Source organism: Orcinus orca, chromosome 13, assembly GCF_937001465.1.
Source record: "Orcinus orca chromosome 13, mOrcOrc1.1, whole genome shotgun sequence".
Classification (NCBI taxonomy): Eukaryota; Metazoa; Chordata; class Mammalia; order Artiodactyla; family Delphinidae; genus Orcinus; species Orcinus orca.
Genome location: NC_064571.1, coordinates 56,991,654 through 57,019,113, shown reverse-complemented (window position 1 = coordinate 57,019,113; position 27,460 = coordinate 56,991,654). Strand labels below are relative to the sequence as shown.

Genomic DNA, 27,460 nt, shown 5'->3' with positions numbered 1-27,460 from the left:
AAGGACCCGCCTCTTGATTTTACCCACCTCCCAGTGAGTGTTTTGAATGCAAACACCCAGCTGTGCTGAAAGCCACAGTCTTTAGGCTGCCAACTAACACACACCCAATTGCTCTATTTCCCCACCCACGAAAGGAATGGGTCAGAATGTTATGTAAGTGGTTAGACATGTGCCATTGTCTCACCGAACCCCCAACATGTAAAAATTATTATTCCCATTTTCTGGAGGAGGAAAATAAAGCTCTGAGAGGGTGAGCGGCTTTTTTTAAAGGGATTATGACTCAGGACTCAGGTCTCCACACTTCCTCCTGGCAGCCCGCACCGTCTGACTCCCCTTCGTCTACTTGCCTCCTGGGGCAGGGCAGTGTTGCTGCTGGGGTCCCTCTCTGGAACGGAGGTGGGGGCTGCACCTGCGTCCCCAAGGGGCAGCTGTGGAGGCAGAGCAGGCTCTGGGTCAGCTTAGGTGGGTGGTGGGGAGGTGCTTCTTGAAGGTTATAAAGAGGGATGAAGATCTGTCCCCTCCCCAGAACTGGGCTTCCTGGGACAGAAGGACCAGACTCCTTATAGTGACGCCAGGGCAGCTAAAGTGGCTGCTGGGAGCCCTTTTCCACAAAGAATTGGCTTCTCTGATCAGCCAGGATGATGGACTCTGCTTGGTTTCTTGACCTTCCCAAATGCACGGGGGGGCTGGGGGTAGGCCCTGAGTCACCTGCTGGCCTATCTGGCTCTTGTTCTGCTCCTCTGGGCACTCGACTATCCAAACTGTCCCACCAAAGGGAAGACCTCCCCAGGATGGAGAGGCTCAGGGCTTGGTGGGAGGCTGACCTGCGCTCCCAGCCTGGAGAGCCGCGGAACCAGGGACGTGTAGCCATCAGCAGGGGGGCCCTGCTCCCCACACCCTCAGGCCCTTTGTAGTGTCCGTGTTAGGGTCAGCACCTGGGGTGCCACAGGTGGGTCAGGGTGGACTCAGGGCCCATCCAGCTTTGGGACATATGGTTCTGCTAACTCTGCAGTGCCTTCCTCTGGCCCCTTCTCGCCGGACTCCTCTGCCTCTCCCTCCCGCCTGCCCTCCTCTCTCCTCCCCAGCATTCCCAGCCCTGCCTGTCTCCCGGGAATCCCAGCAATAACAACCACCATTTATTGACCGCATGCCACATACATTAAAGCTGCCATTTATCAAGCCCTCACTGTGTGCCAGGCACGTATGAAGCATTTACACACATGCGCACACACATGTGTGCTAAGTCAATTAATACTCAAAATGCCCAAGGGAGGAAGGTAGTGTTATCATTTTTTTGCATATGAGAGAACTGAGAAGTGAAGAGACCCATTCAAGGTCATGCAGCCAGTGCGCAGAGGGAAGGTCTGAGTGAATGTGGGCTGAGTGGGCATCCCAGGTGCGGGGAAGGAGCCGGGAAAGCAGCTTCTTGAGGGTCAGTAGGGCTGGCTCCCAGGCAGCGGCTGGAGACTCCTCGCCCTCACTACGCCTCTAGGCCATGGGCCATGGGCCCAGTGGAGAAAGGAAATGGTCCACTGTGCGTGTCCCTCTATTCTAGTGCTCGTGAGTGGCCACCCTTCCATCTGTCCTGAGTTGTCAGCTGGGGGTGGGTATCAACAAAGAAAACCCTCCTCTCTCTTCCTCACTTTGTCCTTCCATCTCTCTGCATCTTGACGCTTCTGTTTCCTCTGTTTCTGTGTCTCACTCAAATCTCTTTCTTTCTCTCCATCCATCCATCTTTCTCTATCTCTTTGTCCTGGCAGGGGGTAGGGGGAGGCCTCTGGAGCCCAGGTGGGGTTGTACCCTCACAGCCAAAACCCTTAGAAGACTCAAGAACAGAGAGGCTCTCGTTATTGCAGTTGGATCCTTTCGGCCCAGAGTCCAAGGTCTGCCTCAGCTTAGTAGACACACCTGGGGGCACCCTCGGCCCCCGGACACATCCACCACACAAAGCTTCCACCCATGGTTATGAGGAACTGGATGGCTATTGGGAAGCCCTTTCCCGTGTGTGACCTCTCACCCTTTTCTCTTTGGGGCTCCCCAGGGCAGGTGGTTGCTTATCCTCTCTATCAAATGGGCCCTCCCAGGGCAGAGCTGTGCCTCCCTCACAGGTGGAGGACCCTACCCCTCTCTGATCCTACATCTCTCTCACTGCGTGGCTCCTTCCTCATTCACTGGCTCTCCTGCAGGAGGTCTGGGCCTTTAATTCCATTTCCTCGGCCCTGGATCTATGCCTGCTGCTGACCAGCGCATAGCAGCAGGGGCCTGCTTTCCCAGGTACATCTGAGAGAGCCCTTCCCCTAGGGCAGGAGGGCAAGCCAGGGAAGAGGTCACTCTTGGAAAGTTGCATTTTTGGCTTTTCTGAAAGTTGCGAAAATGTGGCTTTGAGCAAGTTAAAAAAGAAATCAATGCCATCTCCCACAAATGATACCATTTCTCAGGCTCATGGAGCCGCAGTTGGTAGACAAACAGGACATTAAAAATAGCTTTGTGTTTCCCAATCTTACAGCCTCTGGGGGCTGCAGGGAGAGGCCTTGGCCCAGCCGGGTTTTCTGGCCCATTGTCTGCCTGCCCCCGGGTTAGGAGTGGGCGTGGGCGCTGTTTCTAGGCACAGTAATTCCCGGTCAGAGAAGGGAGGAGAGGGAATTCTTGGCGAGGATGAGCCAGATAACACACGCTTGAATGGAGTAGCTGTTTGGTGTTTACTTTTCCTTTCCCAGGCCAAGAAATAGAGCACACTCCATTTTGAACTTTGGTTTCCACCAACTTTTTTTCTTCTTCTCCTCTGCTTTTTCTTTTTTTCAGAAGTGTGCAGGGGGAGACTGAGATACAAGGTCTTATTTCCATCTGGGCTGTGGCCCAACAGCCTTGACCAAAAAGTTACTTAAGTCATATTTCCATCATCTTCAGATGGCTGTGTATTTATTTCTCACCAAAGTCAAATCCCAAATGGACTGCAGATATTTGCACGAGTCAAAACTGCTTCCTCCTGGCAGGGTTGGGATGGGGCTTTGATCCTTCTGAGAAAACAGAAATGTTGCCCTCAGCCCAGCAACAGTGATGCCTTTGGGATTTCGCAGAACTACCGGAGAGCTAGGCCTTGAGGGGGTGGGATGGGGACCTTGGGATCCAGAGGGACCATATCCTGGAGATGGGTGTGGGAGCTTTGAGAAGCAAAGCCGCATGAGTGATGGGGGCAGAAATCAAAGCAGGTGGGGTCACTGAGCAGGTGATTGGCCCAGAATAACCCTCTGGAGGATGGCAGCCACCACAGGAGCGCTGTGAGCACGACTCTGTACGGAGAGAAGGGCGAACTGTGGAAAATTACTCAGGGAGAAACCGCCACTCCTGGACACAGAGCCCTGCTGTTAGGCCAGTGTCCAGTGGCCCCCATCTCTTTCTTTGCTCCCTCACCCCGCCAGGGCGCTGAGCCTGGCACTGGGAAACAGCCCCTGGCCCGAGCCGGGCAGGTTCAGCCCTGGGTCAGGAAGGGCAGCCGGGTTACCGCTGAGACAGGGCTCTTCTCTGCCACCAGGGGGCGCCCTCATCTCCAGGGTGGAAAGCCTCTGGGTGTCCCCCTGTCTGCCTCCCCAGATGGCTCCCAGGAGGAGAGGGTTTGAGTGAGGATGGTGGGGGGCTCTCCAAGCTGAGGGGGATCCACTTAAGGGCTGAGTGGACGAACATAAGGAACCAGAGAAACAAAGAAAATGGGAAAAGACAGAATGTCGCAAGCTTGTGTTCTGACCTCTTCTTCCCTCTGCCTTTTCCTGTTTCTCATTTTCATTGATGTCCAGTGTGTATTTACATTGTTCCCTCTGTTTCTTGGCTTTCGTCTTCCTCTTTTTTGGCTTCAGGTCCCTTGCAACAGTGCTGATTTCTGTAAAGTGAGTCCTAGGTTGCTGCTGATAAAATTGCTTGATAAAATTGCAGATGTGTCCCCGTGGTCATGGGAGTTGAGAACTGAAGGCTCTGCGGAGGAACAGAACCTTCGCTTACTGACAGAGGAGGCAGAAAACTGCCAGTTTGTACCACTTCCAGAACTTTCCCAGCTTCCTCAGGGCTGTCCTTTCTGCTGCCCTTTTCCCAGCCCCATGCAATTCCTCTTAGCCTGGTCCCTCTTGGCATCCCAGGCTGCAGGGCCTGCGCGGGCCTCTGTGCCCCAGGGTCTGACTTTCTGGGTGGAGCCCCCCTTGGTAAATCCAGCATCAAGTGCAGGGAGCTGGGTCTCTGGTGCGGTTTCTCCCCTGGCTCCTCTCCATCCGGGTCAGTCAGCAGGCCCGTTCCCCAGCCCAGGCCCGCCCTCTCTCTCCCACATCTTGGCTCCGCGCTCTGTTTTGCTTTAAGACTTTCTTTCAAACAGAGCCCAGAGTTGGCCACCAGTGTCTCTGGCCTGGCCCACCTCGAAGCCTGACCCTGACTCACGGTCCTGGGTCCCGACAGGACGTGGTTCACACCGGTTTAAAAAACTCTGGACAGCAAAGTCACAGACCATCTGCGCCCTCTTCTTCCGCTCCAGCCGTTATTTATGTGTGCGGCTTTGTACTCGTTGCTAAATGCGGCCTGTGTGAAGGCTGTTAATTAACCCTTTGAGAAATGAGCTTCCCATCAGGGAAGGGACAGGAATCAGGAACATGTTTGTAATCAGGTTGTTACATGCCGATGATTTATCCTGCCTCAGATTAGTGGCTTAATGAAGCAGAGGAAGGGGTAGAGGAGATGCCCTCTCAAAGTGGTTTAAATAAAGCCCATCTCGTGCACACAGATTGTCAGAAGGGCCGGAAATTCTAAATCAGCGGTGCTCCTGGGCCTTGGTGAGGAGACAGGAGGTGTGTTGGGAGGCAGTGGGGGGTGGCAGTCTGCCAAAGCTCGCCTGTGTGATCAGGAGGTGGGTGCAGACGGCCCTCCCAGTGATGAGTTGTGCGGTCACTTCATCTCCTTGGCCATCTGTAAAATGGGACCATGCCTCGCCCCGCCTTCCTCACGGGTCAGCGGTGGCGAGAGGATGGAGGAGAGACAAAGTAGGAGGTGGGACTTTCATTCCCACTTGGGAGGGAGGGTCTGGGGAGAGGATGTTTAAAAATTTTCTGGAGGGACCTCTCTTCCCTCACCTGCAAAGGAGGGTCATTCTAGAATCTTCCCGGCTGGCTATATGATTGTAGTTCCCCCGAGGCTGAAGACAGTCCTCCTGAAATGAGAGGCCAGCTTTCGGGTGTCCCTGAGCCTTGGTTTCCCGACTCAGGATCCATGGTTCCCCACCCTCCCCAGATGCTTGGAAGGTGGCGCTGGGAAGGGCAGGCGGGAAGTCCCACCTTGTCCCGGCTGCGCGTGGGCCTCAGGGACTGAGTGGGCCACCAAGGCCTGCCGATGCTTTTAACGGCGACTCTTTACATTCTGTGTAAGGCATGCCTAAAAAGCACCATTGAGAGCAAGGGCCCAGACGCCTGCACTCGGCCAAGCTTCCTGTCAAAGCCGAATGCGCCCAGAAAACAACAAAACGTATTCACAGCTCTCAGCCTTCCCCGCTTCCCAGGCTTATTTCATTTGAAAATATTCAGAGCCGGAGAGAGAGGAGGAAAGAGAAACAGAGTCCAGCCTGATTCCTCAGTGACCCTGCGTCTGCGCGGGGGTTGTGTAACCTCTCGGAGCTGCACATTTGCCAACTTGTAAGGACGTTGTGAGGAGTAGATGAGATAAGGCATAGGAAGGGCAACTTCAGCAGGGGAGGCACAAAGCCCTCTCCCTCCCCCTCCCTCCCCTTTCGAGGACCCCCTCCATTCTCTGCTGAGGTCTCCACATCACCCCTCCATTGCATCCATTGATAGCTACCAAAGGGACCCAGGTGAAACCAATCCAATATCTTTCAGTGATTTACGCAGACATCCAAACGAGAATGAACTCTCAGGTGAACCGAACCCAAATATCTGTATTTCAGCGTGACTCATAAACAAAGTAAAAGTGTATGTGTTTCGAGTCTTCATTTAGTTAGCTGTGCTTTAGCAAGCCTCCAGGTGATTCCGAGGCAGGCTAAAGTTTGAGACCACTGTTCTAGAGTGTGTAAGTGCTCCCAAGCCTAGAGGTGAGGCAGGAGGGAGCGATGACATTTCTTACTTGCAAATGGCTCCGGGAGTCCTTTGCTAGGAAGGACACCTGCTTTGGCCACCTCCTTCTTCTCTGGGGCCTCTAGTCACTCAGGAAGGGCCCAGAAACCCACTCTCCACTCTAGGAGAGTTTGGAGAGTTTCTGTGCCCCTTGGAGGTTGACTTCTGACTCTCCATTACGGCATGTCCATCTCCTCACTCTTGAGGTCCAGAGACGACTGAGAGCATTTCTCAAGTGTATCCCACCCATAGCCCTCTGCCCACCCACCCCCAGGGTCAGTAAAGCTACCAGGATTCCCTGCATCTTGGTTTTCCCAACTGGCAGACACATCTCAATAGAACTTCCTGTGTTGATGAAAATGTTCCATGTCTGTGCTGTCCAACATGGCAGCCACAAGCCACATGTCCCTGTCGAGCACTTGCAATGTGGCTAGAGTGGCTGAGGAACCGAAATTTAAGTTTGCTCTCATTTAAGTTAAGTTCAGATAGCCACTTGTGGCTCATGGCGACTACTGCCCTGCAGAGTGATGTTCTAGAATCTCCCTCAATGCCTTTGTCTCTGAGGTCTACCTTCCCTGCCCCCTTGACATCTGCTCCAGTCCTATGGAATCCTGTCCGATGGCACGGAGGGGAAACTGAGGCCTGAGAGAGAGGGCGCTCTGGGATGCATAGGAAGCTGAGGGGACTGGGACCCACCAACTACCCCTACTCTGCCTTCAAGCCCAGGCCTCGGGCCAGCGGCCCCATCAGACCCTGGCCTCTGGCCGAGGTGTGGGAAGTCGAGTGTGATGAAACCCAAGCCCCCTTGGCTGGTGCCCAGCTGTGGTTTCACACTTGAGCCGCGGAGTCGGGCGGAGGCGGGTGGAGAGGACTGTCAGAGGATGGGAATTCGGGTGGCCTGGCCAACAGGCCCTGTGAACAGGAGCTGTCCCCAAGGGGGTTTCCAGGCCGAGCAGGCTGCCAGATTCTGTGGGTGCCTCCTGGCGGCTGAGGGCTCTGTGTGACCCAGGCCCTCCAGTTGCCCCGCCGTGGGGAGCAGCAGAGAAAGGACAGTGAAAGTGGTGACTGTGTGTGGTGAGTGTGTGTGTGCGCGTGCGCACGTGCGTGCATGCGTGTGTAGGGGGTGTGCTCCAGCTTCTCTAGGGAGGAAACCAGCCAGCTCGCCCCGCCTTCACTGCCATCATCCCGTGCTCCATAATTTGCAGGGCCCGATATAAAATAGAGACGCAAGGCCCCTTGTTCAAAAATTATTAAAGATTGCAAGAAGGTGACATCAGAGCATTAAACCAAGTGCAGGGCCTTCTGAGCACGTAGTCCTGAGTGACCGACAGGTTGCAAACTCATGAAGCTGGCCCTGCCCCCAGTGCCTGAGACAGACATGGGAAGGTCTCAGAAGAACAGAGTACCTATCTTCCGGGCCAGCCTGAGGGCAAAAGCTGGCCCGTTCCTCTGTCCTCAGCCCCGCGGGGCTCCTGGGGGCAGACAGGAGTTTTGAGTTTCTTCCAGGACATCCCCCCCAAGTCTTCTCTTAGGTGGTCTGATGCCTTCACACTGGGAAGGGGGAGGCTTGAGACAGCATCTCAGCACCTGCCCTGATCCCTGCCAGAGCCGCCAGCGGGCGACCAGGGAGGCAAGATGCAGCACGAGGTCATAAAAGCAATGCACGTTCAGTGAGTGCTTACTTCACGCCAGGTGCCTTGCTAAGTATCTTGCCAGTATTACCTCATTTGATCTTCCTAACACGCCAAGAGAGAGGTACTCTTGTCTGCCCCTTTTATGGATGGGAAAACTGAGCCCAGAAGGAGAGACTTTCTGCGGTGAGGGAAATGTTCTTTATCTTGATTGTGTGGTTTGTGACGTGCATGTAGACGTTCGTCAAAATTCATCAAGCTGTACACTTAATCTGCACGTTTACTGTGTGTAAATTATCCCTCAATAAAGTTGATTTATTAAAAAACATATTTTGAAAACTGAGACTTTGAGAACTTGCCCAAGGTCGCATTCCTAGTAAGTGACAGAACTAGGATTTTTAACTTAGGCTAAAGAAGAGTACCAAGCTGGTGCAGAGATCCCCGGTCCTGGGGTCAGAAAGATGAGGTTCCAGACCCACCGACTTCTTGTTCTTGAGCGAATTACAGAGCCTCTCGGAGCCTCATCTACAAAATGGGCCTCCCAAGGGGGTGGTTTAGGGTGCTGTCAGGGACCTGTTCACAGGGTGAGAACCCCACAATGTCCCCAGAAGCTGTACTCAGTGCTCTTGTCCTGCTGTTCGTGCCTGTGCACTGGGGGCAAAGCTGAGGCTCTCATGCGGCACCCTCCTCTGCCTCTACCAGACCCTCTGTGGCTTTCGGCTCAGGTGCTGCCCGGTGACTGGGAAGCAGGGGCACGGTGGGGCATGGCCCATGCAGGGCGAAGGTGGCAGGGTGACACCAGGGCTCTCCAGGGCGGCATGGGAGGAGGGGACCTCCCTTTGTGGAGTCACTGACAAGCTCCCACAGAGGGAGTTGATTTGGGATTTAGAATGTGGAGGATGGGAGGTGTCGAGGGTGCTTGTTAAGGTCCTCCTGGTCTTTGTTGGAAGGAGGATGGAGTTTGCTGTAGATTTTATTAGAAAAAAATATCAACTTAAGAACATCTTAAAAGTTAAGGGTCTCCACTGAAAGTCTCGAAATAGAATGTGTTACTTCCAGCTCTGGCCTCACTCCATCTCTTTCATTCTGCTGGGTTGGACTCTATTTATTTATTTACTGGTAGGCACCCCCCCACAAGGAGCTGAAGTTGTATTTATCACTTTGGTCTCCCAACCCCTGCCCAGGGCCTGACGCATCCTAGGTGCTTAATAAATGCTGTTAGACCAAGAACCGAGAACTGGGGTTAGCCTGCCAGCACGAGGACTTGGGCCCAAACTACCAAACTACCAAGGGAGTCGGTCTCCCAATCCATTGCTCAGGTAGTGAAGTGACTCTGGACCCCACCAGCTTCCTGACATGGGCCAACTCCGGTGGTTCTGTTTCCAGGCCAATTCCTTCTCAGTTCTGTTTTTGGGGGAAATTCTGTTGTCTTTATCCCTAAAGAGTCATCTTGGTCCCCAAGTCCTAATAATACGTCCATCAGTAGAGTAACACATGTGTTACTCATGAGAAAGCTGAGGCTCAGAGAGGTTAGGGACTCTCCCAAGGACACACAGCGAGGTCTTGACAGAGCCACCCCAAGCACTCTGGCCTCCTGGCCCCCTGTCCAGCGCCATGATACACCCATTGCCTCTAATGCTGTCGGCCTCCACCCCCCACCCCAGTAATGGAATCCAGCTGAGTGGGGTTGGCTGCTGAGAGGCTCCAGGCTTGGCTTGGGCCAGAGACTCGTGGAAATTGGGCCATTTTCTTTGGGCGGAAATGAGAAGCAGATGTGGCTCGGGAGCTGGGGTGCAAGCTTATGCCGTGTCAGGGGGCTCAGGTTACACGAAGGAACACGTGACTGTGGTTACAAAAACAGCCTGAAACCCCCAAGCCCCACATCGTTGGGGGTCCGCCCAAGGCCTGGGGAGCCAAGCCTCATCCCCACACTTTACCTCCTGGGTAGCCCCTGAGATCCTGGAGGGAGCGTGAGACAGGAGGGGCTGAGGGAGACTGGGGCCTTGGCTGCCATGCCTTCTCACTCTCACTCTGTAAGGGGGCGGCGGGGTGTAGTTTCTGCCCCTCAGCTCAGGGCTGAGCCCCAGCAGCAAGTCCCTGTCCTCTGGAGGACACCCAGGAAGGCCAAGGCACCCTGTACAGAGGCCACAGCAGGCTCCCCCCAGGGCTGGCTTAAGGCTCGGCCCAGGCCCCAGATGTCTTTTACAGCCTGAAACACCTGGTGTTTCACCGCTTTGCTCCAGTCCTTTGTGTTAAGGGATTGTCCCTGGTTGCAATGCATAACCTTTCTGGGAAAGCATCCGGTCTTAGGCAGTATTCAGGCAACCTTACCTGAGTGGAGATTAACTTATCACCTCCTTCTAAACAAACGGCCAGTGGGGCCTGGCCCCAAGGGGAAAGGGCAGAGGCAAGGCTCTGGAGGAAGAGGCTGGAGATCCTGGCACAGGAGGGGCCCAGGAACAACTTGGCAATGGCATGGTTTGTGTGGAGGGGTCTCTGCTCAGGCCTCTGCTCTTCTCCCTCAGCCAAAGGGGCAGGACCCCATTCATTCAATCATTCATTCATTCAATAAATAAATGGTTCTTGTATACCCGCTGTGGCCAGGGCAGTGGGCTAAGCCCTGAGGATCCAAAGGTGACTGAGCATGGATTTCATCTCTAGGGCTTCACTGACTGCTGAGGGAGCCCACCAATAAACAGCTTTGACTGACTGATTATTGAGTGTATACCATGTGCCAGCAGTATTCTAGGCTCATAGCATCTATGGAAGGGGAGACAGACTATAAAAATAAAAAATAGGGCTTCCCTGGTGACGCAGTGGTTGAGAGTCCGCCTGCTGATGCAGGGGACGCGGGTTCATGCCCCGGTCCGGGAAGATCCCACATGCCGTGGAGCGGCTGGGCCCGTGAGCCATGGCCGCTGAGCCTGCGCGTCCGGAGCCTGTGCTCGGCAATGGGAGAGGCCACAGCGGTGAGAGGCCCGCGTACCGCAAAATAAATAATAAGTTAAAGAATACGTTTAGAAGGTGAAAAGTGCTATAAGAAAAGAGAACGGAGCAGGTGAGGGGGGTCAGGAGGCACAGGCTGGTTGCGGTATTCACAGGGCTGGGAGGGTGCACTTTCCTGAGAAGGTGAGACTGGAACAAAGACTTGAAGCTGATAGGGGAGATGAGAATGGGCTTCTGGTGGGTGTGCAAAGGCCCCGGGGGCAGGAGGTGGCCTCGGGAGTTCAGGAGCAGCAAGGAAGCCAGTGCGTCTGGGGTGGAGAGGGAACGGTGAGTAGGGTTGGAGGTCCAGAGGTAAGGAGGACCTGGCGAGGAGGATCTCAGAGGCCACTGTAGGGTTCCAGCGTTTATGGTGAGTGAGATGGGAGGTGCTGGAGAGTTTTAAGCCGGGAGATGTGTGTTGACCTGCTTTTTCAGAGGACCGCTTGGGCTGCTGTGTCTGCAGTAGCCTGGAAGGGGCTAGGGCAAGGGCAGGGGGACCAGTCAGGAGACACTTACAACAGTCCAGGTGGGAGGCAATGGTGCTGTGGCCAGGCTGCATGGTGGAGGATGGGAGAGGCACCCCGGGAGAAACCTGAATATGGTTCCATGGTAACGGGAGAAGGGAGTGATTAAGTCTGACGAAGGACGCTTTCCCAGGGGATGTGGCTCAAGCAGGATCTGGAAGAATGAGTGGTTCAGCAGTCACTCAAGAGAGTGAGCATTCCAACACCAGGTGTGACAGGGGCCACATCAGGAGAGAGCCAGGTCTGTCTGGGGACCCGTGAAGTAGCTCGTCAACATCAGAGCAGAAGGGCCAGGGGAGGCCGGATTGGGAAGGAGCTTGCCACTCTGCCAAGGTTGTTATCCTGTAGACACTGGGGAGTTTGGGAAGAATTTTAAGCTTGAGGGTTTAAGACCTAATTTCCCATTAAGAAAAGTCCTGTGGTCACCATGAAGGGCTGGGAGGGAGGTGGCGAGAGGAGACCCAGATGGGAAGCAGAAAATGCGGGCTGATCCAGTGCAGTGGGGGAGGGAGGGAGGGATGAGAACTGTTTACGGAGAAGAGAGGACCAGATGCGTGTGGGTCTGGGGAGAGAGGAGCAGGTACTTCTGAGGAAGAGGATGAATCAGTTTGGGACAGGCTGAATTTCAGAAGCCGCTGGGAGACCAGCTAGCAAAGTCTCAGTGCAGCCAATGGAGGGATTTGGAGCTCAGCGGAGGGGATGCATCCAGAAGCCTCAAGGGACAGGAGGCATTTAAGCTGTGGAAGTCCACCAGCTAGAGGACCCCTCCAGATTTTTATCTTTAGGAAGATCTGAACAGAGGTATCGTTGCCTCCCTCCCAAGGCCTTTGAGAGATGGGGAGAGAAAAACATTGAGCATGAAAAGGAAGGATCCAGGAGTGGGTTTCCTCGGGTACCACTGAGAAATCCCTGAACTGGTCCCACTTCACCCCAGGGTGTCTGTGGTGGGCGTCTAGATAGGCAAGGGTCTTGGTATTCGTGTCTATGGATCTCTGCATGCAGATATGTAAAATGATGTGTTTTTATCTCCCCGTGATTACTGTTTTCCTGTAGCCCTTCTCAGTGAGGCTTATTGCCCACTGAACTGGAGGGAGGATTCAAAATAAGGCTTCAAGCAGGGGTGAAGCAGACATGATGTAGAGAAGCTGCTTCTGATGGCAATGGGACCAGAAAGGGGGATCCAAGGAAGAGGGAACATGAGAAACAAAAAGGCGGCACCATCCTTCAACCTCAGAGGCTGGTGTGGGAGAAACCCCAGTCGGCTCTGAGGGAAAATCTCGCTGCGAGGGATGGGTGGGGATTGACTCAGACTGCAGCGGGGAGGAAATTTTAATGACACTCCCCTTTGCAAAGCAGAGATTCAAATGGTGCCAAAGCAATATGGTGCCAACCAGGAGGTGGTTTGAAATGGCTGAGGAAAGGGGTCTGGGAAGTGGCTTCTTGGAACGCTGCTTGTTCCGGTGTGGTTGGGAAGAATGCGGCCAGGTGGTCCTAGGTCCCGGCGGCCATAGAGGCAAGATCTGTACCACCAGCCACATGTGGGGACCACACACTTCAGCACCACCCCTCCTCACCCCAACCAGCGAGCCCCAGGGACCAGGCGGGACCAGCCCTGTCCCACCTGTGTGTGTTTGTAAGAATGCAGAGGACTCCACTCAGAACTTCCACCTCCTCTTCCCACTACCATGAGGTCCGTAAACGTCTCTTTGCACCAGGAAATTATCTTGGCTAGGAGATGAGGGAGGGCTGAAAACTGAGCAATTTTACTCAAAGGAGACTGAGTTAAACATACAGAAATGGAGGTACGTCTAAGGGGCAGTCTAAAGGTTTCTTTTTGTTTGTTTTCTTTTCTTTTTTCTTTTTTTCCCCTCTTGTCAATAGTAGGAATCATCAGATCAAGATGAGAAGAGTATAAGAAAAATTAAGAATGATTCTGGTTTGACCCATCTGGGTAGGAGTGTGTGATTTTCAGCCCTGCCACAATCATGTCTGTACGAGTTTGCTGGGGCAACAGTGTACTTTTTTTTTTTAAGATTATTTCTTGATTGATTGATTGATTTTTGGCCGCCTTGGGTCTTAGTTGCGGCACGCGGGCTCCTCGCTGAGGCATGCGGGCTTCCCTCTAGTTGTGGCATGCGTGTTTTCTGTCTCTACTTGTGGCGCGAGGGTTCCAGAGCGCATGGGCTCTGCAGTTTGCGGCACGCGGGCTCTAGCTGAGGTGTGCGAGCTCAGTAGTTGTGGCATGTGAGCTTATTTGCCCCACAGCATGTGGGATCTTAGTTCCCCAACCAGGGATTGAACCTCCAGGGAAGTCCCCTGTACTTTTCATTCTATCCGTCAGACCTTTCCTTGAGGAGCTGAGAATCATCAAATCATCAAATCTGTATTAATTATCTATTTCTGCATAATAAATTATTCCAAAATTTAGCTGAAATAAACATGTATTATCACACATGCTTCCAGGTCTCTGATGAGGTTACAATCAAGATGTGGTCTAAAGGCTCAACTGGGGCTGGAGGATCTGATCCTACGACCCACCTGCTAAGCTGGTGCCGTCTGTTGACAGGGAGTCTCAGTTCCTCAACTCATGGATCTCTTTCTAGGGCTGCTTGGGTGTCCTCATGACATGATGACTTACTTCCTCCAGAATAAGTCATGGGAACGAGCAATGTCTTTCATGACAACTTGGCCCCAGAAGTTGCACTTTCCCAAATGGTCCCTGCTCTCAAAAATGTTATGGTATTGCAGGCTAGATGAAATGTCCCTACCGCAAAATGCGACGTCTGAGGTCCAAGAGAAGTGATATGAGCTCTCTGAGGACAACATGAGCTGACCAGTCAGGCAGCAGGAGGCTTCCCGGGAATGGGCAGAAAAACCCTGCCCCCTTGTCCTGCCCCAAGTGGCTCTTCCTCGTGGAAGGAGGCCTGGTACCTGCAGACCAGTCAGATGGGGAAACCTGCAGCGGCCTGGCTGAGTGAGAGGACTGATTCGTGCTCACTGGACAACCAAGGGTGTGTAGAAGGGGGCACTCTGAGACTGGAGAGAGGCTGCCAGGGGGCTTCTGGGCGCGAGGCAGGGTAGGGCCCCAGAGGGACTTAAAAGTGAGACAAGGAATGGGGTGGTCAGGTGAGAGACAGGGCTTAGCGGGTGGGGGAGGGCAGAAAACCCAGAGGGCCACATGGTCCTCTGTTGGTCAGCATGCCATCTTCCTGGCTGTCACCCCCGGCCACAGATGCATTCGTTCATTCATTCATTCCTGCATGCCTGTTTGCTACAAAGTCCAGGTCCCTGTTCTTGTGAGGTCGGAGCTGGAGGGTTGTTTATGTACGAGGAGCATACCTTCTTAAGGAGGGTCGGGGGGCTGTCAGGAAAGGCTTCTCACCGGAGGTGAGGTCTGAGCTGCTTCTTGAAGGGGAGGAGGATTAAGCCAAGCAAGGCAGGGTGTTCTAGGCTGGGAAACCGGTACATTCACAGGCCCAGGTGTGGCAGAGCACGAGGCATCCCTGGCATTGCCTCAGCGGGACGGCTGGCAGAGTGTCGAGAGATGAACCCGGAGGGACCAGAAGAGATGTGGCCCTGCCCGCCAGACGGGGTGGTTTGGAGTTCTTCCAGAAGGCAACAGGGAGATTATGCAGGAATTTAAGCAGAGGCATGAAGGGATCTGCTCGGAAACTTGGAAAGAGTGTCCGGGCAGTGGGAAAGAGGATCTGCAGAGGGAGAGTCCAGGAGGAGAGGGCACTAACCCGGGCTATGCCTGCGGGGGAAGAAGCAGGGGTGGAAAGGAGAGAAGGAGCCCAAGAGGCCTTTAGAAGGCTGGGCAGCATCCACTCCTGCCTAGAGGCTGAGTGGCAGCCCGGACCACAGACTGAGCCATCTCAGCTCATCTCAGAGAAACTGTCTAATCCAGGTCGAGCACAAACCCAGCCCTCTGCTTTTCAGAAGATCTCGTGGCCCCAACAGCCTGGCCTCACATGGACCCAGCCAAACCCCTACCCCAGCCTGCTGCCCTCCTGCCGGGGGATGCTCAGTCTCGTAGAAGCCGGCCTTTAGCTGGAAGGTGGTGAGGACCTGTGAGTTGGGAAGTGCTGGGGTGGAGAGGCAGCTGCGGCCACAGGTCAGCCCGAAGAAAGGAGGCACTGGGCTGGGGTCAGTGAGTCAGGAGAGGTCCAGCCAAAGACCAGAGACACGGGCAGGGTTCCAGCCCTATCCAAGTGGGCCTGAGTAGCGGTGTGGGCACCTGGAAAGTGAGGAGAAAGAAAGACTCTGGGCGCCCAGAGCACTGGCCACCTGAGAGGTGCCTGGGAGTGATGGGAGATGGCGCCATACTGAAGGCTATTTCCTATGGCCCAGAACCAAGGCTGTGATCCCCGAGATGGGAGTTACTGCCACCCCAAATTCTCAAACCCTTTAAAGGAGTAAGCCGTGCTGTTCCCTCCTCACAGCAGATGGCGCCATCGTGCTGGGATTGGTGACCGAGGGGCCTGAGGGATCCCGCCCGGAAACCCTGCCTGGGACTGGGAGGGGCCGGGAGCCCGCGCTGGGAGCTGCTGGAGGGGGTGGAAGGGGGCACCCCAGTCCTGCCTCCCTCCCGGAGGGTCTGCTGCTCCCTGGGCCCCTCACCTCGTGCCTGGCCGCTCCATTCACTCCTCCCCACTGGCTGAGCCTCATGGCCAGCCTCTTGCTGTCTCTCCCCTCCGTCCCTGCTTCCCTCGCTGTCCCCCACCCTCCGTTTCTGCCTTCAGCTGGGGTCAGCGTCCGGGAGCTGGTTCACTTGGAGGCATCATCACAGAATAAGGGAACTCCAGGCCCAGCCAGGGGGGATGCGTTTGCCAGTGGGAATGTCCCTGTGGGGTCTTCCCTGAGCAGCACCCAAGGGCTTGCGCACATCTTATGTCCTCAGGAGGTGCTCAGTGCTCCTCACTAGGGGAGGGGGTAACCAGGATGGTGGCAGGAGCGGCAGGGTAGAGAGGGCGTTCGCTCTGAGTGAACGAATGACAAAATAAATTACAGCAGCTTTCAGTATGGTGGGGAAACTTCTGCTGATGACAGTGCCTGGTATCTCCCAGTCTCTAGGTCTTTAGTCAAGAAGGAAAACCTGAAGAGCCCTTTCTCTCCCCACTTCTTCCTTTCCTGTGCTTGGGGTGGGGCAGCCCACTCGAGGCAAAGAGCGGGTGTCAGCTGGTGCTGGCGGTACACGGAGTTGGGGGTGGGCCCAGGAGGGCAATGGGTTGGGGAAGCAAGGATGCCCGGGGCAGAAGGACCAAGGGGAGACCTCCAGGGAAGATTCCAAAGGAACCTCAGAGTCCCTAGCATGGGGTCTTAGGGGCGTGAGGGCTCCTGGGGAAAAGAGCAGGGGCAAGAGGTGTGTGTGTTGGCTCATCTCTGCCTGGGATACACGGTGCCCCGCCTGCCACTCCCCTGATCGGGATTCCTTAAGGATAGCTGCCGTGTTTTTTAGCCTTTAAATGGGTGCTGTTGGTTTGATAAGAATGAGGCCGTCTATGAGACAATAGGGCAGAATATGTTACAGAAGGGCTGCCTGGTAGCAAGAAGTTCCCCTCCCTGGCGCCCACACCACCTGTCCCCAAGCTGCCATCCATTTCCTTACCTCAGCTGGAGGTGGGTGGGCTGCTGCGTTGTATTTCAGCCTTAAATAAGCAGCCAGTTGTCACACTCAGCCTTCCTAAGGATGGGCTGCCCTCTCTCTCATAGCTCTGGCTCACCTTGAACTTTTAGGTGGTCCGTGTATTGTAGGCAATGGTGAGTCTGTGGGTTAGATGTGAACTCTTGTTTCAACGTGCACCTGGGCAGGGGCAGGTGGGTCGGTGCTGAGTGGCTGGGAGGGAGGAAGTGTGAACAGAGGGGGAGAGATGAGAGGATATCAGAGAAAGTGGGGCGAAGACAACCAGGCAAGAAAAGGGTGTCACTGTCAACTGCTCTGTCGCTGCTCAGGAAAGGATGCTGGTGGCGCCCCAGCAGTGGGCGTGGGGCTGCCGCAGGGAGGAAGGGGCCAGGAGCGGTGGGCCTGCACTCAGGACGGGATCGATGGGCAGTCATAAGGGTCAGCCAGGAGTGTCCTCGTCTGTTCCCAATCTAGGGAGCACGCAGGCTGGGCTGGAAGTGAGGGAGGAAGGGGATGATGATAAAGAGTCATCAGATGTCTTGGGCAGCCAGCTGGAGGGAGGTCTGGGCTGGCAAGGCTGACTCTGGGACTCTGCTGTATATCTGGAATTTTCTGACCGAGGTAAAAGTTGTCCTCCGAGTTGCTGTTCTGCAAGAAAGTAGCTTCTTGCTTGATTTATGGCTGAGGGTGACATTTCTGATAAACCTACTAATGGTGCTCGTTGCCCATGGTGGGGAGAGGGGGCAGTCACGGCTCTCAGCCCCGAGGGAGCTCACGGTGCACCTGGAGAAACAGCCCGGGCACGATGAGGTAAGAGCTTCAGTGTAGGAGGAACCAGGGGGATGGGATCAGGGTGGGCAAGGAGGACTTCTTGAGAGAGGAAGGAGGTTCAGATGGAGAAAGAGGAAGGGTTTCCAAGATTATGGAACAGTGCAAGCAAAGGCATCAGGAAGGAGTGGAAGTTGGGGGGATGGGGAGAGGTGGTGGGGGACACTAAGGAAGGACTTGGCACACAGAAGACACTCAACAGATTTCCTAAGGAAGGAAGGGGGGGCGAGGGGAAGGCGGGAGAGAGGGGAGGGCAGAGAGCTGCTCTCAGAGGCAGGTCACCCCCCCATTAGCCCTGGGGCTGACAGCTGCAGAAGCACGCCCCTTGGGGAGCCGCATGGCAGGCCCTCATTTCCCCAGCTCCCATCCCGGGCTTGCTCGGAAATATGAAGCTGAGGCTTAAAAACAGGCTTGTGGCCAAACCCCACCCCATCGTCTTCTTCTTCCAGGGCCCGTCTCTAGCCAATTCCTTGCAGAGTGGCAGCCGCTCCAGCGCCCTGCTGGAGAGGCAGGGGTGTTGCCACCACGGGGTGACTGACCGGCCAGTAACCCCCCACCAAGATGGCAGCTTAGGGAGACAGCAGGGCCTTTGTCTGGTCCTGACCCTGCTGGGAGGCCTGCCGGCCTGAGTTTGCTCAGTGTTAATAATTGACCAGGTGCCCAGGGACAGGGCCCCCTCCGGCCAGCTGGATGGAGGGCACTCAGGGCTGGGGCCTTGGCCTCCCACAGCATCAGGTGAGACTCACCTGGGGCCGGGGGAGGAGAGAATCCTGGCCTTAGGTGAGGCTCAAAGAAGCCCGATGCCTCCCCCACTGCTCCCCAAGCCCAGAATCATGGGAGGTGCAGAGAGGGCCCAGCCCACGGTGGCTGGAAGCCTCGTAGTTGTGACCCTCCAGAAGGACAGGGCGGGGCAGGGGCAACACCTTTACCCCAAGAAGAAAGGAGATGGAGGATGGAGAGAATACCCTGGAAGGCAGGTGTGAGGTCCCCTGAGGAGGACAGAGCTGGACTCTTAGACCCAGGGCCCCCATCCCAAACAGCACGTGGCCACAGACCCCTTCCTCAGGCCCCCTGATGGAAAATGCCAGCCAGAGAGAATGTTTGGGTTGACTCCTTCTGGGCCAGAGGGAAGAGGGTTAAGGACCACCAGCCCTGGTCAGACCACCTGTGGTCTCTGGCCCTGGGTGAGTCAGGCACTGTTCACCCCAAAGCCACGTCGGGGAGGCCTCAGCCGGGAGCATGGACGAAGGTACCTTGTGATGTGCATCTCAAGCCACAGGAGGGAGAGGAGGAGAGCAGAGAGAGACGAGAAGGGGAGGGCGATGCTATTGATAGCAGCTCCAGCTCCTAGGGCTTCTTTATAAGAGTTAAGTGATCTCGGTCAATCATCCTAAAGAGCCCTTTGAACCGCTTGCTGTGACTACCCCCATCTGACAGTTGAGGAAACTGGGGCACAAGCCGGTCATCTGTCCAAGCCCCAGAGTTGGGAAACAGCAGAGCAGAGGCAGTCTGACTCCAGCCCTGTGACCTGTACCACTCCCTTATCTCCTGGGGTCAGGGCAGGGGGGAGGGCTGCGGGAAGGGGAACGGGCCCCCCCTGAGTAGCAGAGAGTGGAGAATAATTGAGGAGGGTGCTGCCTGCGGATGCCTTTGAGGTGGAAGGGGGTGGGATCCAGCTTGTTCAGCTACTGCAGCCCGATCACCCAGTATTCTCCTTAGGGAAGGAGACCAGGTGGGCCGGCCCCTGGGTGTCAGGCAAGTGTGTCTCAGGCCTTGAGAGGGAGGGGTGGCGAGCCTCACCCCCCCTCCTCAACCCCATCTCTCCCTTTCCCCTTTGGCTTCACCTGTGAGAAGTCAATATTGATGTTTTATGACCCAAGATAAACACACATTTTTTTTCTCCCATACAGGGGTTATCTGGTCTGGAGGGTTAATCAATGACCACTGTGGGTGGGGGGAGCCTCTGAGAAGAAAGCAGCTATTCAGTTCAGTCCCCTGCCCCAGCCTCTCCCCTTCCCTCCTCCTCCCACCTGCGGCCTCCACCTCCCCCAGCCAGTGGGGACTGACCTGGCCCTGCCGGTGAGCGGGGACGGGGCATTAGGGAGTGCGAGGCTGGAGTCCGAACGGGTGTGTTTGGGGGACTTAGTGGGATGCGGCAAGGAGAGCATCCTTGAGGCAGTTTGCCCTGTGGTTTTCACCACAATGACCGTTTCATTCAGTTGGCGGGACAGGTGGGCCCACACGAGGCTGCTGTGGGCCCAGCCTGGCTAGGTGTCTGGGAGAAAGAGGGAGCACCGTCCCCTGGGAGCCGCACACAGAGGAGATGAGACTCATGTCACAGAGCACTCGAGTTGACCCAAGATGATGCTGGACGCTTCCCAGGCAGGGGCGTTGGCGCCCAGTGTGTGGGCCAGCCCTGCCTCTCAGCTGCTCTGTGGCCTTGGACGGTGGCTTAACACCTCTGGGCCTCAGGGGCCTCACCTGTCCTCGCGGGGGGGTTTCAAGGGTTGAATGAGATCTTGTACTTAGAGTGGGGAGGAAATAAAGTGACTAAAGTTCACACGGATTGTAGCCTCCTCTGCCTTCTATGGGAAGGGCATGATTAATCTCTGGGTTAATGGTCCTTTTACTTAAACAGTGATCGGCCTTTAGAGTTTAGAAAACAGAGTGCCTGTGAGCGCAGCCTGGAGGGGTGAGGCTGAGCTGAAGCAAGTGGGCAGAGCTGTGATGCTGTGAGGACCGTTCCTGGGAGCGCTCAAGGGACCCAGGAATAGGGGAGAACAGAGTGATGTTGGGAGTCTGGAGAGAAGGCTTGAAAAATACCTTGTGGGGCAGAGGAGAGGCCAACAGAGGAATACTGCCAAGGGGAAGCTCCTCGGGTAGGGAATGACCAACACATTTTGAGAATGTAGAATGTGACCTTGGATTTGAAGTCGTTTCCACCTGATGCTAAAATCACTGTCCATTATTCCTAAATGTGATTAAATATCTGCTACACCCATGAGCCTTGGGTTCTGTTACATTGTGCAGGGATGAAGGAGGAGACTGGCATCAGCTTAGCAAGAGGCAGTTCTCAAACGGGACGCCAGGCGCAGGGTTGAGGGCCACAATGAAGAGTAGCATCACGGGGCTTCCCTGGTGGCGCAGTGGCTGAGAGTCCGCCTGCTGATGCAGGGGACACGGGTTCGTGCCCCGGTCCGGGAAGATCCCACATGCCGCGGAGCGGCTGGGCCCGTGAGCCACGGCCGCTAAGCCTGCGCGTCCGGAGCCTGTGCTCTGCAATGGGAGAGGCCACAACAGTAAGAGGCCCGCGAACCGCAAAAGAAAAAAAAAAAGAGTAGCATCCCGGCTGCATCAGGAGAAACCAGCCGCCCACCTCAGAAAGCCCTCAGGAATACAGGGCGTGAGAGGTGACTCCAGAAGGCTGGAGAACTTGAAGACACACAGACCAGGGGCACCTGGTTACATCAGTGAAGATGCCGTTTAAACACGATCATGCCACAGACGGCTGCCGTCATGGGATCGGGTTATGGTCTGGGAAATTTGAGGTTGAACACATGTAGTCACTGACCCCCCGCTGGGCACTTGGCTGTGCCCACAGGTGATGATGGTGAGACAGGTCTCTGCCCCTCCGAGAGTTCTCTTAAGAGACGACAGGCTGTGACCGGCATGACTAATTGTCCCCTACGTCACTGCCTCCCCTTCTTTCTCGTTGTGATAGAACCCCCATGTTTTCAGCTGGGCACATCAGCCCAGAGTAAAGACTGCCTTTCACGGTCTCCCTTGCAACTCAGTGTAGCCACATGGCCAAAGGGAGGTGAACAGGAGTGGTGTGTACAACTTCTGAATTGCATACTCCCCAGCCCCTTTCCCCCTTCCTGTTCCCTGGAATTGAAAATTGGGGGTGACCATGTTGGATCCTGTAGGCGGGGACACCCTCCCGGGACGGGAAAGCAGAAGGGCAAAAGAAGCCCAGAGTGTCACAGAGTAAAACCATCAGACCAGCTTTGATTTTCTCACGAGAGAGAAATAAACTTCCATCTTGTCGAAGCTGCTGTCATGTTTGGTCTCCCCCAGTTATAGCTGCCAAAATCTTTTCCGTATTTGATTTCGACTACTTGGAAGTAGAGGACTGTCATAAAAAATACTCACTTATGTGGTACTGGCTTCACAGTCAGGTAGGGCAGACACAGATAGGCAGACGGGGAAGTTGGGGACCCTTGTTATGCTCTGGAAGAAGATTTAGTAAACTGTCATCTTGATCAGTACCTTGACGGGAAGACCACATGCTCTCTGAGCCTGTAGAGAACTTGAGAACTGGGGAGGTCCTGACTACTTGCTGCGTTGGGCAGATTCCTAGAAAAGAGAGATGAACTCGGGTTAGACCTAGCCAGTTTTCAAGCAGAGACGGAAGGGAATACAGTTCTGCTAAGGGCACCTATGCCTGCTGCCTGCAACCTAAATTGACTCAGAGTCTGGAATTTGGGAGCCTCGAAGAGTTGGCAATGCCAACTGCTTCTGCACCCCAGATGTGACCAAAGTTGGCTCTGAACAGACAGCCTTAGTAGGAGTTAAGACTATGGCCCTGAGCCTTCCTCAAGCTTTCCCAGGTGAGAATTCTCTGCCAGACTGTGGGAGCCAGCCCGGCAGCCAAGATCAGATTAAGGGTGTTCCCTTTCCACCCTGGCCTATTGTCTCAGATGGCCTGAAGATAGCAGCCATGAAGCTGAGAGAGGGGTCTGGGCAGAGCACGGAAGACAGTAAAAATACAGCCTGACAAACTCTGTCAGGACAAGACCTTTGGCTGAGTTACCTGCACATGGAACTGACTCAGCAAATAGGCCAGGAGCCCGAGGGAGGCATATTCTTTGATGCCCACTTCAGATATGGTTATGGAGGTCAGTGACCTAGTAAGAGTCTCCCAGAGGACAAAGCCAAGAGCCAAGGAGGACAGTGGACAAGGGAGTTACTTCTAGAAAACAGAAGGACAGGAGTCTTTATAACGTCTAACTAGCATGATTTGGTAATTGCTGTGGACTGGGGCCATCTGTGTAGTTCCCATTGTTTTATTTTCCAAGTAAGAATTGTTTTTAAAATGTGATATGTGGTTCTTGTTCCATCATTGTCTGCTGGAGGAGGGTGGGATGCAGATGTGTCTTTTTTTATATATATGAATTTATTTATTTATTCATTTATTTAATTTTTGGCCGCATTGGGTCTTTGCTGCTGCACGCGGGCTTTCTCTAGTTGCTGAGAGCGGGGGCTGCTCTTCGTTGCGGTGCGCGGGCTTCTCATCGTGGTGGCTTTCCTGGTTGCGGAGCAGGGGCTCTAGCCCCACAGGCTTCAGTAGTTGTGGCACGTGGGCTCAGTAGTTGTGGCTCACGGGCTTAGTTGCTCCGTGGCATGTGGGATCTTCCCGGACCAGGGCTCGAACCCATGTCTCCTGCATTGGCAGGCGGATTCTTAACCACTACACTACCAGGGAAGTTCCAGTTGTGTCTTTCAAGCATGTTGCTCTCCAGGCCACAGGTAACCACATCCAGATCTGATTGAGGTGTTGGGTGCAAGATGACCTGGTGTTTGAGGTTGTTTGTCTTGGAAGACAATGTTCGTGTTTTATGTGTGAAGAGAAGAGTGATCACAGATAGTAAGGTGGCCAAAGGGGTGAACTGTGGCAGAGACTGCTAATTTGCCCCAAGATCCATTTTTCCCTTGTCTCTCTAATAATATAACACCTGAAGTAGAGTGAAGCAAGTGGCCGCCCAGGATAAAACTGCATTTCCCTGATGCTTTGAAGTTTTATGTGGCCATAAATCGAAGTTCTGGCCAGTGGGATGTGAATAAAGTGATGGTACAAGTTCTGGATGATATCATAGAAAGGCAGGAGACACTCTCTCCATCCCCTTTCCCTGTCTTGATGGCTAGAAGGCAGACATGTTGGAGAGTCATGTTGGTCCACGCATATGACTGCAAACCCTAAGGATGGTGGAGCAACAAGATAGAAGGAGCCTGGATCCCAGCATTGCAGAGCTGAGGCAGCATGCCAGTTGGGACTTCTTTTTTTTTTGCGGTATGCGGGCCTCCCACTGCTGTGGCCTCTCCCGCCGCGGAGCACAGGCTCCGACGCACAGGCCCAGCGGCCATGGCCCACGGGCCCAGCCGCTCCGCGGCACATGGGATCCTCCCGGACCAGGGCACGAACCCGCGCCCCCCACATCGGCAGGCGGACTCCCAACCACTGCGCCACCAGGGAAGCCCCAGTTGAGACTTTTAAGTGAGACAGAAATAAACTTGCTCAAATCACTGGTATTTGGAGGTTTTATTTGTTTTTGTTGTAGCGTCTGAGCCTCTAACCTAAGTAATACAGCACCTCAATTACTGCAATACCGTGGAGTAAGAGCTCTAGTACACATATATGTAAGGTGCTATGGGAGTGAAGTGAAAAGAGTGATTAATTCTGTTTTGGGGAAATCTGGGAAGACTCCCAGGAGGGGATGATATTTAAAATGCATCTTGAAGGGTGAGAGATTTTTCCAGATGCACAAGTGAGGCGAAAGGGAAGGACATACCTGGACGTTGGACAGTATGAGCAAAGGCTCAAAGTGGTGAAAGCACCTGTCAAACGGCTCAAGATGCATAAAGGGAGAGGCCGTTCTGGGAGATGGGACTGGTGACTTAGATGGAGTCAGTTGGGAAGGACCTTGAATGTCATGCTATGAAGTTTAGACTTTATTATTTGGAAACACGGAGGGGTTTAACAGGGAAGTAACATGATCTAATTTTTTTTTTTTTTAATAGGTCTGCAACTGTGTTTAAGATGGATTTGAGAAAAGAGAGCCTGGGGGCAGAGGAAAGGCACTATGTAAATGTAATGCAAGTCAATTTTGACTTTCCCACAGAAACAATGTTATAAAAGAGGATTATGCTCCTGGCCGTGGGTCTGACATACAGATTTTTATAGAACTGACCACAAAACCAAACTCAAGGAACTATAATGGTATACCCATAATCTCTACATTACAAAGTTTCTAAATAGTATATGAATAATTAAATAGGGCCACACAGTAACTAACCACAAAAAGATATGTATAATATAATATAATGACTTTAGTCTCTTATTTCTACCCTTTAAGGAATTTATTGTTACAAAAGTAATCTGTTTATTTTTAATAGTTTTATTGAACTATAATTGACCTATAGTGAACTGCACATATTTAAAGTATACAATGCGATAAGTTTTGACATATTTATACACCCTTGAATCCATCACCACAGCAAGAAAATGAACATTTCCATCACCCTAAAAGTTTCCTCTCATGTAATTCTTCTCCCACCCCTTCCCCATCTACCAATTCCCAGGCAATCAATGATCTGCTTTTTTTTTTAATATTCTAGAATTTTATATAAATGGAATCATATCATATGTACTCTTTTTAGTCTGACTTCTTTCTCTTAGCATAATTATTTTTGAGATGCATCCATGTTGCAGCACATATAAATAGTTAATTCTTTGTTAATATTGAGTAATATTCCATTGTACAGATGTACCACAGTTTATGTATCCAGTCACCTGTTGATGGACCTTTGGTTGTTTCCAGTATTTGGTTATTACAAATAAAGCTACTATGTGCATTCATGAATAAGTCTTTGAGAAACATATGCTTTCATTTCTCTGGGTGAATACCTAGGAGTGGAATGGCTGGATCACGATAGGTATATATTTAACTTTTTAAGAAACTGTCAACAAGTTTTCCAAAGTGGTTGGTGGTTGTACCATTTTACATTTTCACCAGCGATGTATGCAAGTTCCAGTTCCTCCGTGCACTTGCCAAAACTTGATAGGGTCAGTCCCTTTATTTTAGCCATTCCAATAGGTTTTTGGTGGTATCTCAAATCTTTTATCTGTTATTGATTAGATTATTTTCTTACTATTATGTTTTGAGAGTTCTTTATATATTCTGGATACAAGTCCTTTATCAGATATATGATTTGCAAATACTTTCTCCAAGTCTGTGGTTCCTCTTTGCGTTCTCTTAATAGTGTCTGCTAAGAGCAGACATTTTTAATTCGGATGAAGTCCAATTGATCAATTTACTCTTTTATGGATCATACTTTTGGTGCTATATCTAAGAAATTTTTGCCTACTCCATGGTTGCAAAGGTTTTCTTCTAGATGTTTTACTTACAGTTAAGTCTATAGTCCATTTTGAGTTATATTTTGTATATGGTGCAAAGTATAGATAGAGACCTTTTTGCGTATGGGTGTGTCATTGTTCCAGCAGTATTTGTTGAAAACACCATCTTTTTTGGACTGCATTGCCTTCGTGCCTTTGTTGAAAATCACTTGTCCTGTAAGTATAGGATAATACTTATAGGTCAATTTCACCTCAATAAAGCTGTTTTTTTAAAAAAGTGTAGGGTCTATTTCTGGTCTCTTGATTCTGTTCCATTGATGTATATTTTTATGCCAATATCAAACTGTCTTGATTTATTGTAACCTTTTAATAACTTTTGAAACCAGGTAGTGTTTTCCAACTTTGCTCTTCAAAAGTTGTTTTGATGATTCTCGGTCCCTAGCACTTCCATATGAATGTTAGAGTCAGTTTTCAAACCTCTGTTTACTTTTATATACAAAAAACACAGAGAAAAAAGTAAAAATCACAATAATCTTACCACTTAGAGACTATCCCTGATAATATTTTGGTTGTATACTTCTTTTTTTTTAAGTCCTTGTTTGATTTAATTTTGGCCGCACGGCTTGCGGGATCTCTGTTCCCCGACCAGGAGCTGAACCCGGGTCAGGGCAGTGAAAGCATCAAGTCCTAATCACTGGACCACCAGGAAATTCCCTTTGGTTATAGATTTTTTTCTATGCTTTAAAATATTTGCTTTACTAAATGTTTTTGTAGCATTATATGCTAAGCACTGTTTTTTTTAACATTAGGTTTATCGAAATATATGTATGGTGAAATTCACTTTACAAGTGTTTGGTTTGATGAGTGTTGACAAATACATAGAGGCGTGTAACCACCATCACAGTCAAGACGTAGAATATTTTCATCACCCAAAAGTTTCTCTCAAGCCCTTTTACAGTCACTCCCCTCTTCCAACCCCAAGGAATCACTGGCCTGATTTCTGTCCCTATACTTTTGCCTTTTTTCTAGAATATCACGTATTTGGAATCACAGTATGTAATCTTCTGTGTCTGTCTTCTTTTACTTCGCGTATTGCTTTTGAGTTTCATGCATGTTGTATATATGAGTAATTTGTTCCTTTTATTGCTAAGTAGTATTCCATTGTATGGACATACCAGTTTGTTTATCCATTCACCAGTTGATGGACATTTGGGGTGTATCCAGTTTAGGGCAATTGTGAATAAAGCTGCTATAAACATTTGCATACGGGTATTTGTGTGCACATGCGTTTACATTTCTCTTGAGTAAATACCTAGAAGTAGGATTGCTGAATCGTTTGCTAAGTGAATGTTTAACTTTATACATTTTGAATCTTGATATTCATAATGGCCACAGCTGTAAGAGATACGTCACCAAATGATAGACATGCATCATTCGCTGGGCCCATTAAATCACGGCATTTGTATTTCACTCCCATCCATCCGTTGTGCAATTTAATTTGACATTTAGCTAGTAAATTTCCACCTTTCCTGGTTATTCTTGCAAAATAATTGGAAGGTTTTGTTTTTTTATATTTTTAGCCAACCAATTCAACATTCTCTTAAACTCTCTGGAAAATTGTCCAAGCTTATTTCTTTAAT

At 52.3% G+C, this 27,460-nt stretch overlaps 1 long non-coding RNA gene across 4 annotated transcripts in view; it reads left to right on the top strand.

Moving 5' to 3' along the window:
• The window catches only part of LOC117199474 (uncharacterized), a 170,290-nt gene that overhangs the window by 127,169 nt on the left and 15,661 nt on the right, over positions 1-27,460 (top strand). The window contains exon 4 of one of the 4 annotated variants that reach the window (XR_004480723.2): positions 24,485-27,080. The exons of the other annotated variants lie outside the window; for them this stretch is intronic. This is a non-coding gene — a long non-coding RNA (uncharacterized LOC117199474). Of the gene's footprint in view, positions 1-24,484; positions 27,081-27,460 lie in introns of those variants that run through there. 4 annotated transcript variants of the gene reach the window in all.